This window comes from Macrotis lagotis, unplaced genomic scaffold (genome assembly GCF_037893015.1).
Source record: "Macrotis lagotis isolate mMagLag1 unplaced genomic scaffold, bilby.v1.9.chrom.fasta BILBYCTG006, whole genome shotgun sequence".
Taxonomy (NCBI): domain Eukaryota; kingdom Metazoa; phylum Chordata; class Mammalia; order Peramelemorphia; family Peramelidae; genus Macrotis; species Macrotis lagotis.
The window spans coordinates 611,645-633,165 of NW_027421913.1; positions in this window are offsets into that span (position 1 = coordinate 611,645).

Consider the following 21,521-nt stretch of genomic DNA (forward strand, 5'->3'; position numbering starts at 1 on the left):
TCCTATGAAAATCTCTACAAATTCAGACTTCCTGTGATAGTTTTTGATACTCCCTGCCTTGATACTATCTTCGTTGAATCTGTTTTGGTGCCTTGTACTTGGGATACTGTTTGTCATTGAAACACTGGCAATGTGAAAATCAAAACAAAATCTGCCTTAAAATTACCCTGATTTCATCAATAGACCAGAGAAGCCTCCCTGCTGTGAATATATCCTTATTAGAGGGCATTTCCTTCAGATTCATCCTTTCTGTCCAGGTTCAACCATATCACATCTTCTATTTAAATACCATCATACATATGATCCAATATACATGGCATACACAACAGAGACTGTACAAAAATTTCCTCTGTTCAGAACTTTGAAAGCTTTGCGGCCCTGAAGCTGTGAGGACCTGGTTGAAGATTCCACTTGTGGTGACAATTTCCCCTTCTTTTCAGGTCTTTCTTTTTTGGGGATTCAGTCCAATTGTTCCTTTTCATTCTAGATTCTTGCTCGGTTTGTAGGATACATGAGAACCAAGGAATAGGATCAGTGTTTCATAACCCATGTATCATATTGATGTTCTAGCTACAACCACATTACTCCTTTTATTTACCTATGGCATTATTTAGGAAAATTGCCAATGTTGTTGTGAGAAATTCTCAACCATGGATGTGTGGAATGTGGAATGCTGTGGAGAAATACCATGAAGGCCTCCAGTGAAGGGGAGGCCTTCCTGTCTTAGACAAAAACTTTCATATTTCCTTTTTAATGCTGATGTTGTTGTGAATTATACTTCTCATTGCTTGGCTGGTCTTGTCTTCATCCACTATAAGAAGGCCTCACTGACATCCTACCAACATTACCTCAGCTCCTAGTTTGTTCGAGCTGTCACCTCTGCTTTAGATTGTGGCCTGCCTGAGGGCAGGAACAAGTTCTTCTGCTTGTCTTAGGCTCTCTAGCCTTAACAGACATATTGGTCCATCATGGATGCCTAGGCCATGCTGGAGGCTAATTTCTTGCAGACCATGGAACCTCCTTGTGAAGGTTGAGAGGTTCTGGCATTGCAGCAGGCACAGGAGGAATGATGGAAGGGGGCCAGGGTGGATTCTGATTACCATCTCTGCCAACACCCTCCTTAGATTTTCAGATCTTCTGATTCTGCAGCCCCAAACACCATGTCCATTGGCCTTCTCTGGCATCTGCACTGACCTCCACGGCAACACACCTGATGCTGCCCCAAGACACCCCAGTATCTCACTGTACCAGCACTCCATCATCTCTCTGCTTCCAACCTCCCCACTATTGTCCCATTCACACTGCTGTCAAACCCTGGACCTCTGGCCACATGGACATGGAGGGGTGACATGGAGGTATCCTCAACCACAGAGATATCAGAGTTTTCCCCAAATTCCTGACTGAATAAATGAAAGAGTAGAAAAACATCCAGAAATCTTCCAGGGTTAAAGGAACAGTTATTCCTTCATGCCTTCAGTTCAGGGGTCTGGACATTGGGTGAGGGTATACCCAGGATAAATCCAAGTTACTCTAGAGATCAGCTAGTTCAAGGTGTCCTATACCCACTTTGCCTCACGGGGTCCCTGCCCTGCTATGGACACTCTGGGGTCTCTGATGATCCCCCCCAACTCCCCAGGAATGGGAAGCTTTCAGGGACCTTGCTTAAACCATGAAACTGGTCCATTCTCAGCCCTTCTCCTTCTCTTCAGTCAGAGGCTTTAGTTCAAACAATACAAACACACAGTCCCTGGGGCCCAGTTGCCATCACCCCAAGGACAAGAGCCAGGTTATGTAGGGTGAACTGAGGAGGGGCTTTTAGTCCATAAGGGAGGGCAGTATCCTGCACAACAGGGGTTCCGCCAGAAAGGAGACACAGGCTCCATGAGCAGAGATGGAGAATGCAGTAGGGTGTTGGGGAGGTGGGGGAGTCCGGGACAGATGGCCTGGTGAGCTCAGCCAGATCTGGTACCCCCAGGACCTATTATACTTTCTGAATAGTGGAAGAGGGGCCCCCCACAGGGGACATGAGAAGTCATGAGTGGAAAGAGTAGAGCTCAGTGGTGTGGAGTTGTCAACTCCCTCAAAACCATGTTCATCTAAGCAAAGTCTGGGCAGATAGAATTAAACTGAAATTGTCTTTCCTTTCCTGTTTATGTGAATTCCATAAAATCCTCTTTCTGCTGAGGTTTTTGTATTTCATTATCAAGAAGATAATTGAAATTTGTTGGAGTCTGTTTGGGATTTAAAATATTAGTTTTAAAAATCCCCACATTTTTTATCCCCAAAGGAATCAAAGGTGAATAATTTTTAAGCCTCATCCTTGCACCTGATATCATGGGTCAATGATGAGATGAGTTTTAATGAGTTCAGTCCATTGTCAGAGAGGGGCTTGAGTCTCAAGTCCTGAGGGAGATCCTCACGGACCTTCCAGTCCAACTTCACTTCATTCTGAACAAAGACAATCTGAAAAGTCCGGACTGCAAGTCTCTATCCTCCCCTCACTGCACAGAACCTGCTATCCCCTTGATTTATGAATCCTCCAACATGCTTTTATCATCAGGTGTTTCCCAAGAATAATTTCTGGATGAAAATCAACTTTCCTCTGCTGTGATTTGTATTGGTTGATTTGGACAGAAGTTCTCCCTCCCCTGGTCCATCCAGGATTGTTGCTTCCCTATCCATAGGGATGGCAGCCTATATGCCCTGAAGGTTTTCCCTTTCAGGTGATGTGGTGACTGATCCTGTGCAAGATGACTCAGGAGGGCTGATCACACAGTGGGCAGGGTGTGCACCCTGGATAGGTCCAGACAGAGGGTTCCCCTTGACTATCCCTTTGGGTAAACTTGGTTCTCAATGAACTTCAAAAAGGACATCCTGATTCCCATGCTCTATGACTGCTGCAACCACTGAGGAAAGTTATTTCCTCGGGATTAGTCTTAATCATCAGTTGATACTCAAAGCCTCCAAGAAGAGAAATTTCAAAAAGAGGCCCGGATCTATTAGTTACTGACAGTTGTAGATGTCATGAAAAGGAACTCCTTCCCCAAACAGGAAGCAAGAAGAAATCATTCACAACTGTTACTAGCTGAGACAATGAGGCCTATAGAATTCTGGACCATTTGTCTTCCCAAAGATCTGTCAAAGACTCACTTTCCATCTGCTCAGGAAATAAAGGAACTGAAAGGTTGAGGAGATTGTGAGTGTATCTTTATTGTTGGTAGAAGAGAAGATGTGGTTCTCAAGCAATCCAAAATGCTTACGGGCACAAGAAAGGGAGGGAGTGTTCCCGAAGAGGGCTGTGATCAAAACCGACCAGAATCCCCAATATCCTCCTGCATCCTCACCATCATTATGGACATCATAGCTCAACTCCAACCTCTCATTTGTCATAGCAGAGAAGTCCATATCTTCATTGAGCTCACATGGGAATTGCTTCCAGTATGTTACAAATGTTCTCAAACTCTTTTTGGAGGACCAGATAGCGCTGCCATCAAATCCCTAGAAGAACAGAGATGTTCAAGACATTTTTCCTATGGATCCTAGTTTAACGTGGAAAACCAGACACACAATTTCTGTTTGTACTTTCACATTGATTAACGTTCCTGTACTTCAGAAAAATGCTCTGCAAAGACAAGCAAAGGATTCTTCTTATCCTTTTCTTCTTCCCTGTCCCCGTGTGTGAGGGCCTCCACAGTCCAGGAAGTGGCTGTGAGATCAGTTGTATTCTCATAGCCAAAGCTGTCTTCTCTTTCCCCTCCCAGTGTGTTGCTCCTTTCTCAGATTTAGAGAATCATCCCAGTCCTGCCACCCCCACTCTCTGGGTCTCCAAATTGCTGCCACTGGTAAAGCATTGTAGGCGGAGCAGGAGAAGCTTGTCCCATGGCTGGTGGTGAGGGAGCTCCAGGGTCATTGGTGACCCTCCTTCAGGTTTCCGCTCTGGGCCTTCCTACCTTCCTGACACAGGAGGGAGTCAAAAGGGCCTACGGGTGTTGGGGCTTCTCCTCTTCAGTCCCCTCCCGGGCCTTCTGGTCATTTTCATAGGAAACTCAGGGCAGGTAACTCTTCTCGGGGGGTGAACCGGGGCTCAGAGGGCGAGCCTGGGCTCGGCGGGCCAGCCCGGGCTCGGGATCACTGGGTGAGCCAGATTCGGGCTGGGAGGCCCAGCCGGGCCTCGCCAGCCGGGTCTCGAGGGGTCCAACCGTGACTCGGGGCCCGAGTCGGGGCTCGGAGGGCGACATGGGGCTCAGGAGTGAGCCGGGGCAAGGGTTCGGGGTGCCAGCCGGGACTCGAGCTCGTGGGTCGGGCTGGGCTTCGGGGCGCGGGGCTTGGCTCTGCCTCCGGGGTCAAGACAGTGCTCCGTGGTCGAGCCGAGGCCCGGGGAGGGGCGGGCTGGGGCTGGGGGAAGAGCCGGGCCTCCCGGGGCCAGATCGGGCTCCGGGTGGGGGGGGTGAGTCGGGGCTCGGGCGGCGAGCCGGGGCACGGCGGGAGGGTGGACACGGGGCACGGGCTGGGGGCCAAACCGGGGCTCGGGTCCGCTGAAAGATTTTCTGGCAGGTGGTATGCATAGCGGATCGGAGGTAAAATGGATTGGATCTTTCACCGCAGGGCGTCGCTCTACCAGGTTCCCCACAGACCGCACAAATCTTCCCACAGACTGCAGGGCATGCCAAGGCCATTGCATTCTACACCAGCAAAGCAGGGGTGCCTGATTGGACTGGAATGCACATCAAGTAACAAAAAAGACTCGACAGCAGCAAAAAACCAAATACAAAAGTATTTCTCCAAGACATGGAGGCCTTCCTTTCAATGACTTGTGTAGAAAAAAATGCAATAATCCTCAACAGGTTCTCCACATTCATCCCTTCAAAGGTCTAGAAGGTCTCACTGAGGGGCAGCCAGGTGGCACAGTGGATAGAGCATCAGCCCTGGAGTCAGGAGAACCTGACTCCAAATACCTAGCTGTGTGGCCTTGGGCAAGCCACGTAACCCCAATGCCTTGCAAAAACCTAAAAAAAAGGTCTCCCTGGAAGAGGAGCTAATCTCTCAAAATGAAACTAGAGGTAAAAGAAGCAGAAGGTCAAAAGAGAATTCTCACCATGGAGCAATATGGTTGGATGAATGAAGGCCCTAATAAAACTTTAGTCAAGAACCACTGATAATATTCTAGGGCCTACAAGAACCCCACGGACCATACATTAGTATAGAGGGATCAAAAGCAATAGCATTTGAATTCCCCAAAAAGGAGGCCTAGGAAAGGAAGGGGAAGGTGATATCACAATTACAATGAAGCTATAAAGAGTAACAGTGGGAGTGCTACAAAGCTTTTCTAGTCCTGAACAGCTGAAATTTATCTGTGGTTTTCCTTTGGGGTTGGGAAAATATTTTGTATTAGACGGAAGAAGGTATTAGAAAGGAATATGCAATGAGAATGATACTAGCAAAAGCAGGATGAATCTGAAGGAAGAAAAAAACACTTCTAGAAAGAACCCACAGTGTTCCCTGGACTGCAGTATAGATCTGGAAAACCTGTCACTAGATTATCTTTGGACTTCATATTGTCATAGATGGAATGCCACAGAAATGGAATCTTTAATAAAAACAGCAACAATAACAACAACAAAAAAATGATAAACCTGAACAGCTTCTACACATTCAAAGCTTCCATGGTGAAAAAGACATCACTGCAAGAGAAATTAATTTGCCCAAAATAAAGTCACAAGTAAAAGAAATGAAAAATAATGCAAGAAATCCCAGCATGGCATAAAGAGATTATACCAAGAAGATCCAAATAGTACTATGTTCAAGAACTGCTGATAATATTATATGGCCTCCATGAGTTTCACAGACCATGCCTGAATCTAGATGGAACTTGAGTAACAGGGCAGAATCCCCAAAAAAGGAAGCCACAGAAATGAGGGGCAAAGTGATACCACAACTGCAAATACCTTGCAGTCAGTCAAAGCAGGAGGGTCACAAAGGTTCTCTAGTCCCTAACAATGGAGATTTATCTATGGGTTTTATTTGGTGTGGGGAAAGTGTTTGGGATTAAAAGTAAGAAGGTATTAGAACATAATATCTGATAAGGCTGAAACTAGCAAAAACAAGATGAATCTAAGGCAGAAACTCACATTATAGCAAGTATTCACAGTAGGGAATCCAACTCAGAGATGCTTCCTTTTATTTTTTTTAGGTTTCTTTTTTGCAAGGCAATGGGGTTAAGTGGCTTGCCCAAGGCCATACATCTAGGTAATTATTATTAAGTGTCTGTGGCTGGATTTGAACTCAGGTACTCCTAACTCTGGGGGCGTGGCTTTATCCACTATGCAACCTAGCTGCCCCTCAGAGATGCTTCTTGAACAATTTAGAACAAGCCATAGTTCTTCTGGTACTTTTTAATACTCTACCTTGCATTTAGATTTGGAGCATTCTGGTTGACTTCCTCCTTGTCCTTCCATCTAAGGCAATATGAAGTTCAAAGACAACCTAGTGACAGGTTTTCCACATCTATACTGCAGTCCTGGAAGCACTGTGGGTTCTTTCTAGAAGTGTTTTTTTTCTTCCTTCAGATTCATCCTGCTTTTGTTACTATCATCCTCATTGGATATTCCTTTTTAATACCTTCTTCCCTCAAATACAAAATATTTTCCCAACTCCAAAGAAAATCCACAGATAAATTTCAGCTGTTCAGGACTAGAGAAATTTCATAGCATTCCCACTGTTACTCCTTATAGCTTCATTGCAATTGCAATATCACCTTCCCCTTCCTTTCCTAGGCCTCCTTTTTGGGGAATTCAAATTCTATTGCTTTTGATCCCTCTATATTAATGTATGGTCTGTGGGGTTCTTGTAGGCCCTAGAATATTATCAATGGTTCTTGACCAGAGTACTTTTAGGTCCTTCAGTCATCCGACCACATTGCTCCATTGTGGGATTTCTTTTGTGACCTTCCTCTTCTTTTATCAATGGCTTCATTTTGTAGATTAGCACCTCTTACTTTGAGACCTTATTGAGCATGCAAGGGTTGCATGTGGAGACCTTGTTCAGGCTCACTTTCATTTCCTTCCTAATCTAGTCAAAGGGAGACTTCCTTACCTGGGAGAAATGTGTATTACATATACATATGTATGTATGTATGTATTTATGTATGTTACTATTGGCAGACATACTGACATAATTACATTTTCCTCCTCCAGCTCCATTTCAGATGAGGAAACGGAGGCAAATAGCATGAAGTGACATGTCCAGAATCCCACAGATAGTGTTTTAGGCCTGATTTGAACTCAGGAAGATGAGTTTCTTCACTCTAGGCTTGGCACTCTATCCTCTCTAGCACCATCTAGCTGCCCTTATATAGATGGACAGATATATAGGTGGAGATAGATATGATTATATGTATATTGTCATAACTTTTGTAAAAACAATAGTACTTTTGATCAGATTATCAGTCTTGAGCAAAATATGAGTAGGGTAGGGGGAATAAGAAGAGGTAAATGTTGAAAGATCCCATATTTCCTTGCCCCCAAAGTCACAGATTCTTTAGCTACTATAAGAAACTCCTTAAATCATATGATCAGAAAGCAGGAACTGTAGGTATTTCTTGCCTATGGCCCTTTTAGAAATCACATACAAAGCTCATGTGAATGAAGAGTCATTTGTCATCAGCTGTTCCCTTGTTTAGATGCCTCCCTCCAGATAAACTCCTTACCTCCTCAGCATCCTCAGTTACCTCTCCTCTCAAATTAGAGGGCTGAAGGGTGGAGCCTACTCCAGGAATATCAAGGAACCTCTGGCAGTAGCTTCTCTTACCTTCATTGCTCCCATCCCTTTCAGCATCCTTTTTGGGTAATGTCTTTCATTATTAGACAGCAAGCTCCTCAAGGGCAGGGAATCACTCTCTTTTTCTTATTTTTATCCTCCACTCTTAGCACTATGTCTGCCACATAGAAGAACCCTAAAAAATCTTTATGGCCTGTTTCCTATCAATCAGGTCATGTGATCAGAATGATTCTATAAAGACAAGTGAGAAGGATGCTTTGCATAGAATCCCCCTTATTACAATAAACATAATTGTGAACGTCATGCCCCCAATCACTGGCTTGGGTGGTATGGTCCTCTCTGATTCCAAAAGAAGGGTGGGAATGGTCAACTGATTAGTATTGACCCATATCCACATGCTTGTTATTTGCAGGATTAAAAAAATCCATCTCTTTTCAAATCGGAATTAACTAAGAGAAATGTACTAAGCCATAGGAATAGAATCCCGATCACAAAATGCAAAGGGTACTGAAGTCTCAGTTCAGTATCTCACTCTAGAGAGGCGGCATAGCCTGGAGTCCAGAAATTTGACTTTTAACACATAGTTTGCTAGCTCCATTTTAGTGTAATTGGCTTCCTTTATAATGCCAAGGATTAGATTTTACCCACTTAAACCATGATTCTGAGAAGGGCTCCATTAATCTCACCAGACTCCCCAGGGGTGCAGGACCCGCCAAACGGTACAGAACCTCTACTTTAGTAGATTGCTCTATACTTTAATAGACTTGTTATTTCATCAATGTGAGAATTTCCTCCAGTGATGCAATCTCAAATCATACCTGCGCTAATGACTCTTAGCTATTTTATAGAGCAGGTTTATTGTATAAACAAAAGCTAAAGAGGGTCTATGGTATGGAGGCAAAGCAATTGATTTGGAATTGGAGTTCAGGCATTCTCTGTGTGCCTTAGTTTCCTCATTTGTAAAATGAAGAAGTTGATCCAATTCAATAAGCATATGTTAATCCAGGCATTATGCTAGATGCTGGCTTTCTATGACATTCTTCTCCCCTAATTCTCTTGATACCTAGCATGCTACTCTGACACCATTTCATTTTAGGAACATCACTGAGTATCTATTAAGCACTTATGTGCCAAGGTCCTGGGTGAGATTCTGGGATTTCAAGGTCACAGTGACATTGGCTCTGCCTTCAATGAGCTCACTTTCTGATAGGGAGACAATGTGAATAAAAATAAGTATATGAACCACTGATAATATTACATGGTTGTCATGAATCCTACAGACCAAGCAAGAATATAAAGCAAAAAGAAGCAATAGCATTGAATCTCCCCAAAAAGAGTTCCAAAGGAAGAGGATGTTGATACCACAATTGCAATCTTGGTGAATTGTCACAGCATTAGGGCCACAAACCTTTCAAGTGTGGAACCATGGAAATTTATCTATGGATTCGAACGTTGGATTGGGGGATGGAAGGTTTTCGAATAGAAGACCTGATATGTTTGAAACTAGACATGATGAAGCTGAAGCAAATATTCCATTTTGAACATAAACTCACGGTAGGGGGTTGGTCCGGGACTGGGGTCAGACCTGGGAAATTTTTCACCATAGGTTCCTTGACTTTCCTTTTCCTACATAGGGTTGACAAAAAAGAGGGCAATCACAATGCCTCAAAGCAATTTCAAGGCATAGAGTATCAGAAACATTCGCACTAACTGTGACTTGGTGGAGATGGTTCGAGGAGGATTTGTGACTCGGCCAATTTTAACTAAGGCAAGAAATTTATCTTTGGGACAAAAGGAAAGAAAGGAAAAGGCCAAAAGAACATGATATGGACACCAAGGCAAAGTGAAGAGGCATCTGCAACCTAAGTGGTGCCCAAGGAAAAGAGCTCACTGCAGAGGGTCCCATCATGGGTTCAATGAAAAGTTCCTGAAAATCTCTACACAACCAATCTTATAAGCAGGGAATGGAACATGGTAGAGAAACAATGCATGAAGGCTGAGAGATCCACCACCTTCAAAAATTACATGGATTCCGAGAAGTGTACATAAACACACAATTCACACACCATTGGCCTTTTCACAGCAGGGGCTTCCTTTGGTGGGGTTCTGAGTATTAGATTAATTTCTCCACAGACTGTATTCCATACCAAGACCCTTTGATTTTACATCAGCAAAGCATGCAGGAGACATGAAGGGACTGGGTTATAGAGCAAGCAACGAGACATAGTATCTAAAACAATATCAACAACAAAAGGGAAACATGAAAGTATGCCTTCAAGACGTGGAGGCCTCCCCTTCATGGGATGACATACAAAAATATGAAATTTCTCCATGTTTTCCAGTCGACCCTTTGATGGTAAAAAAGTTCTCTCGGCAAGATTGGCTAATTGCCTTAAATAATGTCCCAGGTAAATGAAGAGATGTGTCCAACAAGAAATGCTACCCTAGAGTATTGTGGATGCAGCAAGAATGCCATAAAATATATTGGTTATGAAACACTGATAATAATCCTTGGTTCTCATGTATCCAACAGCCCAACCATGAATCTAGAGGGAGTAATAGGACTGATCTCCTAAAAAGGAAGACTTCTAAAGGAGGGAAAATTGATGGCACAATTGTAATCTTGAATCAGGTAGACATAGCATCAAGGCCACAAAGCTTCTCAAGTCCTAAACACAGAAAATTGCTGTACAGGTTGTGTTGAGTGAGGCATGTATATTGGATGAGAGGTAAGATTTTTGAACAGAGTGTCTAATTTGGTTGAAACCAGACTAGTCTCTCCATAGGCTTTTTTCTGTATCAAGACCATTTTATTTTACACCAGAGAAGCATGCAGAGTACCTGAATCCACTGTACCATAGAAAGAGCACTGAGAAATAGAATCTACAAGAACATCTGCACCAAAAAGAATACACAAACACATTCATTGAAGAATTAGAGGCCCTCCCCCCATTGATGACAGACAAAAATATGGTATTTCTCCAAAGGTTTTTTATATGCAGTCCTGTCATCGTCTCATGGAAAGGTTTGATAATAGCACAAAATAATTCCATATGTAAAAGAAGTGGTCTTTCCAAAAATAAATTCTACTGTGGATGAATGTGGTTGAACCAGGAACATCAAAATAATAGATTGGGTTGGAATCACTGATTATATTCCTTGTTTCACAAGAATCTTACAGACTAAACATGAATCTAGAGGGAAAGGGAGAAATAGGCCTGAATCTCCCCAAAAGAAAGACATCCATGGGAAGGGGGAATTGATGCCACAAGTGCACACTTGATGCAGGTAGTTACAGCACTAGGGTCACAAAGATTCTCAAGGTCTGAACCCTTGAAATTTTTGGTTGGATTTTGTTGTGTATGGAGTGTATATTTCATCAGAGTAAAGGAGGTTTTTAGAACAGAATAGATGATATGGTTAAAAATTGAATGACAGGTTGAGCCTGATAGAAATATCCCCCACCCCCAGAGGAATTCACAGCAGCAGAGGCCTTCCCTGGACTGCGACCTGGATCTTGGGAATCAGTCACAAGATTATCTTTGACTTTCATATTGCTGAAGATGCGATGACAAACAGTACGTCAACCACAACCTGAAGCTGATTTAAAGTAGAGAGTATCAGAAAGTACCCCTGAAACTGAGAATCTGAAAAGAGGATAGTCGACTTGGCCAATTCTAACTGAGCCAAGAAATTAATCTTTGGGACAGAATAGAAGAAAAGAAAAAGCCAAAAAGAACAGTATATTGGCACCAGGGCAAACTGCAGAGGAATCTGCAACATAAAATATGCCCAAGGAAAACAGTTCACAGTAGGGGTTCCAACCATGGGCTCAAGTTCAGGGTCCCTAAAATCATGGCACAACCAGTTAGAAGAGCAGGAAATGGAACATGATGGAGAAAAAATGAATGTGGGTTAGAGATCCTCCACCTTCAAAAGTAACATGGGTGCAGAGAAGTGTACATAAACGCAGAATTCAAACAACACTGGCCTTTTCACAACAGGGGGTCCCTTTAATGGATTCCAGAGAACATGACTAAACTCTCCACACACTTTATCCAGTATCAAGACTGTTTAATTTTACACCAGAAGATCATGTACAATACCTGAATCCACTGTATTGCAGCACAAGCAATGAGAAACAGAATCTACAACAATATCAGCATCAAAAAGGAAACATGAAAGTTTTCATTTAAGACATGAAGGCCTCTCCTTTATTGGATACATACAAAAACATGGTATTTCTCCAAGGTTTCCACATTCAAAGCTTTCAAGTAGTAGTCACAGCACAATTGGCTAATTGTCCTAAAAAATGCCACAGGTAAATGAAGAGTTATGTCCAACAAGAAATTCAACCATGCATGCAGCAATGTTCTTGTGGCAAGAACGTCAAAATGACACATTGGTTAGGACACCTGATAATATTCCTTGGTACTCATGTATCCTAAAGACCCAGCATGAATCTAGAGTGGAAAGGTACAATAGGGCTGAATCTCCTACAAAGAAAGACTTCTAAAGAAAAGGATATTGATAACCCAACCACAATCTTGTACCAGGTAGTCACAGGATCAGGGCCACAAAGCTTCTCAAGTCCTGAAAACAGGAAATTCCTGTACATACTGTGTTGTGTGTGGCATGTATATTAGGATCATATGTAAGAAAGTTTTTGAATAGAAGATCTCATATGGCTGAACCTGGAAATATAGGATGAAGGAAATACTCTCCTACAAGGATGAATTCACAGAAGGGGGTCTTCCCTAGACTATTGACAAGATCTGGGAAATCTTTAACCTGATTTTCTGTGACTGTCATGTTGCCCATTTTGTGATGCCAAACAGCAGCACAACCACAAGTCCCTAATGCAGATTCAAGGTAGAGAGCATCGAAAAGTATCACCTGGACTGGATTTGTAGAATTTTTTAAAGAAGAAACTTCGACTTGGTTAATTTAACCTGATCCAGGAAATTTATCTTTAGGGCTGAAAGGAAGAAAGCAATTGGCCAAAAGAACAGGATATGGCCATCAAGGCAAAATGAAGAGGAATCCTCAATATAAATGGTGCCCATGAATAAGACTTCACAGTAGGGGGTCCAATCAAGGTCTCAAGTTCAATTTCCCTAAAATCCATACACAACCAGTCTTAAGAGAACAGAATGGGACCTGGTGGAGAAAAAAGGCATGAAGGCTGAGAGATCCACCACTCTCAATAATATCATGGGTGCAGAAAAGTGTACTTAGGCAATAAACTCACAAAAAGTGGCCTTTTCAAAGCAGGTAGTCCTTTTTTGTGGATTCCAGAGAACCCGAATTGTCTCTCCATAGAATTTTTTCCCACATCAAGACCATTCGATTTTACACCAGCAAAGCCTGTGGAATACCTGAATTCACGGTATTGTGAGACAAATAATGAGTAATAGAATCTACAACAACATCAGCATTAAAAAGGAAACATGAAAGATTTATCTAAGACATGGAGCCCAGTTCACGTGGGTGGATGCCTTGCTTCACAGAACATGGCAGCTCAAATAAAAATGGAAGCTGACCATAGTAATGGGTGGAGTAAAGAAACGTTTTTCATGTATCCTTCATCCTCACAGGTTTGACCTCTAATCCTACCCTTCCATTCTACCTCAGTCATTCTACTGTCCTAAATACACATCCCACTGAACCCCCCCTTTTTACTACATGCTATAGAGGCCTCCTCAGCACATTTGGGCAGATTATTCCTTGTCAGTATTCTGAATCCTTCCCCACTCTCCCATTCCTCCCATTCCTGAGCTCTGTCCCTCATCTTCCAAGAGTGTCCTTCATTCTGGACCAGGTCAAAGAGGATACTCTGCAGGAAGAGAGGTAGGGGTGAGGAAGATCCACTCCCTATACCTCCCCGTTGAGGAGAATGACAATGCCTTCCTACAATTTGTGACAGAATGAATTTAAGAGGAACACACATTTCAGAGCTACACAGATTCTGGAGGCCCCCTTGCCCCCTTTCCATAGGTATAACCAGGGAGAGATCCTCCAAAGTGGGTATCCGTGGGACAGTGTCAATGTGAGTCCAGGAATCCCCAGCCAGAAGTTCAGGATCACCTTTTCCAAACTTATATTAGCCTACTTAACAGCCATCATTAATGGTTCCTCCATGGCTCACCAAGGTGTAGAACACAAGGGAAGGGTCCCAACCCAGAGACTGTTCTTTCATAGCCCTTCCCTTCATTGTCCTAGAAAGGAAAACATGAAAACTATGACAGTATGAGTATGAAAAGAAGTAAAAAGCAGCTGCCTGGGCCTGCTTATCACTCCTTAAATAGGAAAACCAACGCTGGGGCTCATATGGGCAGGAAGGATAAAGCAGGGCATAATCACCATCAGACAAGAAGGCAACCAGTCCAACAGGGATTCTCCCTAGAAGGAGCCAGGCTGAAGTCAATCCAGACTCCCTGGGGAGAAAAGAGGACAAAGAGGAGGGGACAGGTTTTGAGGAGGGGGTAAATCCTGGGCAGATGAGCACAGTTCAATACAATCTTGAAACCCCCAGAACCCATGATAGTTGGGAAGAATGGACAAAAAGGTCTGATGTGACCAAATAGATAAAGCATTTTTTTCTACTCCCTCCAAACCCAAAGTCTAGAGAAAGGTTGAAGGTGGATGGGAAAAAGTAGCCCTGGGGATGACCATGACCTTGAGATCTTGTTTCTCATAGAACTACTTTGGTAGAATTCATTCTAAATTCATTTTCTTCCTCATTTTCCCTTCTTTTTCTGATAATCATGTTTTCTTGAAAATTTTATATAAACCGTTGAATGCAATATATGAAAGTATATATCAGAAAAATGCAACTGTTAATAAAGCATTAAAAATCAAAGGGTTATTTTTGTGGCAAGGATTTGATTAGAGTGTCATTCCAAACCTGGCACCACAGCCCAGAGCCAACTGGGTCTTTATCCATTGCTGGAAGTGGGGGGGGGTGGGTCACAGTGACTAAGAGACACCTGGAGAGCAGGTGCTGGGGATGGTAGGGGGCCCCAGCACATCCTAGATCACATGTCCTGAGGGAAACTCACCCTTTCTCTGCTTAGCGACAGGTGGCTATTATGGACTAGGGTCAAACTTCTCCCTTTGAGGATTGTTCCCCAGGCCAGAGGAGTGGTTGCAGGAATGGAGGAAGGTCCCAGAGTCAGACGTACTCTCAGTTCTTGATTGATGCTTTGTCTCTGTTCTCCTTTCCGCTCATTATTTGTGGAGACCCCCAAGATAGGGACCAAGTATTTCTGGTTTACCTGCAACCCCCAGTGCCCACCACAGGCACTAGCACCTCCTGGAAGCCCAATCCTTGCTGATGGTCTCAGAGGAGGCAGGATATGGCACCTCATGGTCAAAGATGGACCTTACCTGTAGCAGCAGCAGGTGGGAAGACACAAAGACTGGGTGGCAAGATGTATTCCTGCTTCCTTCATCCTCACAGCTACACCTTCCCCTACTCTCATACCCCTTCCCTACTTGTCCATTTTTTATTCTTATCTGCCCCAGCAGTCTCCCCCATAACACCTGCCCATTGGGTCTCCTAGGACAGAGACAATGTTAGTCCAGAAATCAGTAGGCAGATGTCCAGGGTTTCCCATTTCATACCCACCTCCATGTGTCCCTCACCAAATCCCAGCAGTCCTTGACAATTCCTCTCCAGCTGCAGATCCAACAAGCTGAGGGTCTGGACACTGAGATGTTTAAACCGTAACCCTTCCCTTCAAACTCCTAGGAGAGCCTGCACTCAAAATTATAAAAGAACCCCTGGGGTCTACTTGCCACCACCAAGGGGGAACAACTGAAACTGGGGCCCAGTCTAGCTCAGTGTGGGGTCTTGTTGGAAAAAGCTAAGCTCCATAGGAGCAGCTAGGTTATGCAGTGGTTAGAGCACCGGCCCTGGAGTCAGCAGAACCTGAGTTGAAATCTGCCCTCAGACAGGTAATTGCCTAGCTGTGTGACCTTAATCAAGTCATTTTAACCCCATTGCCTTACCTTCCTCACCCTTCAGTAGCCAAAACTACTGAGAAACTGCCTTTCCCCACAACTGGCACTTCTTCCTCATCTCCCAGAATATTTAGGACTCTTTTCTCAGATAAAGAAAGATATTCTAGCATCTGGTCTATCTTTTGTTGGTTTGTTTTTTTAAAAGAAAGATTTTCTTTGAGTTTTACATTTTCCCCCTATTCTTGCTTCCCTCCCTCCACCCCCAGAGAAGGCATTCTGTTAGTATTTACATTGGTTCTAGGTTGTATATTGATCTCAGCTGAGTATATTGACAGAAAAATCATATCCTTAAGGAAGAAAAATAATGTATGAGATAGTAAAATTATGTAATATTATAATTCTTTTTTCCCTAATTTGATGGTTATAGTCTTTGGTCTTTGTTCAAAGTCCATAATTCTTTCTCTGGATACAAATGGTTTTCTCCATTGCAGACAGCCCCAAATTGACCCTGGATTGTTGCACTGCTAAGAATGAGCGATTCCATCAAGGTTGCTCATTGCCCCCATGTTGCTGTTAGGGTGTACAATGATTTTCTGGTTCTGACATCTGGCTTTGCATCAGTTCATGCAAATCTTTTTAGGCTAGTGAGAGAAAATTGTACATTTTATTCACAAACTTTGCAAGATACACCTCACAAGATATGGGTACCTCACTCCTAGGTGTGGGCACACCTTAGTGTCAGGAGTAAGGTAATTTATTATACTCAGAAACACTTTCCCCTCCCTCATGGATGTTCATAGGCTCTCAGAGTTTGAATTACAATCTAAAAGGTCTGCCTATTCCATGATATGCCCCTAATATAATCCCCCCATAATCCAAGGCATGATATGCTAAAGAACCCCAATGGTCACAGGGGGTGTGTGGATTAATATTCAATTACCTAATTGCTCCAACTCAGTAGCATTAGGTCAAGATCTCTAGGTCACTTGTGACCTTTGGGGATTGGTATCCATGGAATGGGATTAGGAAGACTCTTCCAGTCTTGTGATTGGCTAGGCTATTCCCACTTTGCAATGGATTCCCTAAGGCTTCCCTCCACACCCTGTGAAGACCAACACACTCCATTTCTCACAACCCTTGAAAAAGCTCAAAGGAGGCTCCAAGGAATCCAACTTGACTTGTTTGGCTGGAAATAGCTTTTTTTTTTTTTTTTTTTTCATAAAGATGCCAAAGAACATCCATAGGCCTCTGGTTTCCTATTCGGTTCTTTTGACGCCTAAATTTTAGATCACACTTTGCATCTCCCAAATCGGGCCAAATCATGAAAGCCTGGGTCCTGGCATCTGCTTTCATCTTTATAAAAACCAAGGACAAGGTTTTGGGAATTGTGAACCCCCCTGCTCCTGTTTTGCCCCGTGTTCCAAAAGTCTTAGGGTACTTTTCAACCATTTAACAAAAGGTTTTGGGAGCAGCTAGACTGGCACAGTGGATAGAGCATGGGCCCTAGAGCGAGGAGGACCTGAGTTCAAATATGGCCTCAGACACTGAATAAGTGGCTAGCTCTGTGACCTTGGGAAAGTCACTTCACCTGATTCTTGCCCCCAAAAAGGTTTTCAACTGCAATTAGACTTTTAGGACATTGGGTATGTATAATATGGTGTTGCATGTGGGTATGCAGACCCAGAGAATTGTGTACTGGGTGTAAGTAGCCTGCAGCATATTAACCATGATGTCTTTGGGCACCAGATGTGTAAAAGATAACAAGTGATAGATGAATGATGGGGTAATGAAAATCCGGTGATTTAACTTCACTAATGGCCCAATTTGAAGACGCAGCAGAGGGCCCCCCGGGGAGGATTTTTGGAAGGACTAGGACAGAAAGATTGGATTCAGAAAGCTGGAACAGTCCTATATGAGAACATCCTAGGCTGGGCCTTCCCAAGCTTTGGTGGGTGGACCATAGAGTCACCTGTAGCTGTCAGTTGTGTAAAGGAGACTACAGCCTTGTTTGAAGGGAGGGTCAATGAACAAGTTTGACCTCCGGTTGGGGAATTTTTTTAAGTGCAGAAATTCTTTGTGGGGAGCAGGGCAATGGGGTTAAGTGACTTGTCCAAGGGCACACAGATAATAAGCATCAAGTGTTTGAGGGCAGATTTGAAATCAATTCCTCCTGACCTCAGGGCCTGTGCTCTATCCACTGAACCACCTAGCTTCCCCCTGGGTTCAGTAATTCTAGAAGACCATTTTCTCTCCTAAGGGGCTGTAATTTGCAATGGTGGAGGTGGAACCCACACAAAGGAAATCACATACAATAATAGCTTGAGTTTTCCAGACACTTTAAAGTTTACAGAGCACTTTACAGTACAGTAACTCATTTGATCCCCACAATGACCCTATGAAGTAGGTGCTATAATCCCTCATTTTAGAGAGGCAGAAACTAGGCAGAGCGGTTAAGAAATCTGCCCAGGTTCTGTTCCACAACTAGTAAAGGACTGAGGCAGAATTCATACTCAGGTCTTCCTGACTGTAAATGTTGTGTTTCACCTGTAGTAGCTTCCTGAATAAAAAGAAAAGAAAAGAATAACCTTTATTATTGACAATGATGATATGCAAGGTGTCCCCAAACGCTAGGTTTTCAGTTTCCATGGCTTCAATCTTGCCCATAGCTTTACTTGAGGTAGACCAATGATTTTCTCCCTCTTTTACCTGCCTTGGTCCTGGAGACTATCCAATAAATAGGAGGGTTATTATTAGCCTCTCTACTGTAGGGGGGGATTTAATGCCCTATTTCCCCTCTGCCCTCAGGGATTATCTTTGTAGAACCTTTGAATAATAATAACAATAATGGCTCACTAGTTTTTCCTTAGTACTTTTAAGGTTTTCAACTCGATTTTCTATCTCATTTGGTCTTTGCCTCCACCTGCAAAGGTAGGTGTTTTTTATTATCTTCATTTTATTGAGGAAACTGAGGCTGAGTCAGGTTACATTATAGGCTCTATGGGTTTTTTGTTTTCTCATGAATTCTTTTTCCGTTTCTTGTTCTCCCCCGCCCCCTTTTATTTGTTCCTTTTTACCTGTTCTAGGAAATCTGCTAACTAAAACTGTTAGAGTTATGTACAAAGTAAGAGTAAATGAGCTGGGTTTGAGCACATGAGGAACAAGTCAGTTATATAAGCTTTGTAGACTTCTGACTTCTCTTGACTGATTACAGATTTTGGAGGCATTCTTGCTTCTGGGATGTGTTTTCTTGGGAGGTGAAGTTGGCCTATTAGAGAGGGTATTTTTAGGAACAGAAATATCCAGAAAAAACAATAATGCCTGTGTCTATAGGATTTTAAAGTTTTGAAAGCACTTCCTTAATATGGCTCTGTGAGTTTGATAGTGCATAGCTTCTTATCCCCATTTCACAGATGGGGAAACTGAAACTTAGAGGCACAAAGTGAACTGACCAGAAAAAAAAAAAGAGAGGCCCTGTGTTGCGGCCTCTAGATAGTTGAAATAGTTAAAGACAAAATTTAAAAGTTGACCCTACCACATTGGGACCTGGATTGTTTTCCTATTTAGATATTGCAAAAAAGGATTTGTCGTTATTATCAGCATTTATCTAGCAGCTAAGATGTACAGTCAAGTGAAATGCAGTGGGCCACTTTCTTCTCCATGCTTCATTTCCTCTACTGCAGAAAGGTGGCGCAGCATCTGGGGGGGGTGCTACTGGACCTTAAACCTAAAGTTCAAAGCACTGCTTTTTAGCCTATCAAATTTGGATTATAATTACGGTGTCTTGTCTCTCCCCCCTTCTGTGTCCTTGATTTCTTGAGTTCTCCTTTTCCTGAGTTCCTCCTCTGGGTACCATGTCCCTCCATTTGCATGGCACCCCCAATGTACAACTTGATTGAAAACAACATGCATATTTTGGGAGACCAAGTTTAACTGAAAGCTTTAAAGAAATAGTTTGGGAAGGGAATGCAAGTGCATTAAGGGAAACTTGGTCTCTCCTGATCCCAGATCCAGAATTTTAATTAGCCTAGAAATTAAACCATCAAGGGGTTTTCAGATATTCTGAAAAGTCAGCAAAAGCTCATTGAGTCAAATTTCTTTGTTGGATTAAGACTTTTCCTTTTTCCTTGAGTCAAAGTTCCTGAGTGTATGTTTATAGTCTTGTCTGAGGAATGTGGCAATTTTTAGTATTATGAAATCAGAAAACTGGATTTCACCTTTCCACTTCTAAAGAATGGGAACCTGTGGGGCCTGCTTTCCCCATTGTCTTTCACTTTAGAAATAGGACTAGAACCCAAGGGTTCCTTATTCTTTGAAGTATTCTTCCACACTGAGAAGTTTCAGAAATTACTAGGTCAAAATAAATCTTCTTATGAAAAATGTTTTTTGTCCCTCAACCCCATTGGCCAGGTTCCTGGATGGGAATATCCCTTTTGAGAAACTTCCTTCTGCCAGTGCAAGTCTACTACAACTATGGAGCCTTATGGGATGGTCCTAAGCATTGTGAAGGTGACTTCTCCAGAGTCACATGGCCATGCATGTATCTGAGGTGGGATTTGAACCCAGGTCTTCTTGCCTATCTAGATGACCCATTATCCATTACCCCCATGATGCTTCTTAGAGTTACTTTTCCAATTTGTTGAAAACAAAACTACACTAAACATTTTTAATGTGTATGGTTAGGTTGTGGCTACTCAAACGTTTTTTCACAACAAGGAATAAGTCATTTTGGGGTATTATTGTCATTTCCCAGCAGTTCCTCACTTACCTATTTTATCCAACAAGTTACCTTTGGTAACAAATATCAGGAAAGACAAACCGCCAAAGAGTTCAGCAAAGCCAACCTACCTTATGTCTGAGGGTGGATCATCTTTTCTATTCTCATGGTGCCTCACCTCCACCAAGAAAGGAGCAGCTTGGTCGTTTATTATAATTACACTGCATTCAAATGCCTCCTACTGTACTTTTGATTTCCATTATGATTTTTGTTCATCTCTCACTGGAAACCTTTCCCAACCCCTCTTAGTTTCATTGCCTCTCCTCTGTTAATTATTTCCCATTTGTCCAGAACACAGCTTGCTTTGTTTGCCAGTTGCCTCTCTCTTTAGATTGTTAACGCCTTCAGGGCAGGGACTGTCTTTTGCCACTTTTTGTTTTCCCAGTTTAACAATTTCTGGCATTTCATAAATATTTATGACCAGTAATGTTGTTCAGCTTTGTCTCACAAGTCTTTGCTTTCTAGTCATATTTAATTCTAATTTTTGTTTCTTATTGAATGGTGCTCTTCCTTTACATTCACATTCATGTCTCACAATTTTTTGTTGCTGTTTGGTCTTCTTTTGTCTTCAATTCTTGACCCCATTTGGTATTTTCTTGGCAGAGATACTGGAGTGGTTTGCCATTTTCCTTCTCCAACTCATTTGACAGAAGAAGAAACTAAGGCAAGCAGAGTGACTTATCCAGGGTCACACACTTAGGAAGTGTCTGAGGCTAAATTGGAACTCAGGATGAGGAATCTTCCTGACTTCAGATCTTGTGCTTTATCCACTGTAGCTTCCACCTTGATGGCTACTATTTATTTAGGTGTTCCTTACTTCAACAGACTTTGAGAGATAGTGGCATACAGAAGGAGGAAATGACTGTACCAGGACAATCATCAGGCACTGATGGCCTCCTAGTTCTATTTTTTTCTAGGTCTTTTCTAACAGAAGAAATATGGCAATGTGGAAATTCTGTGATAGCAGAATTTGTCACTTTGCTATTCTTTGGACCCTCTGGTGCTT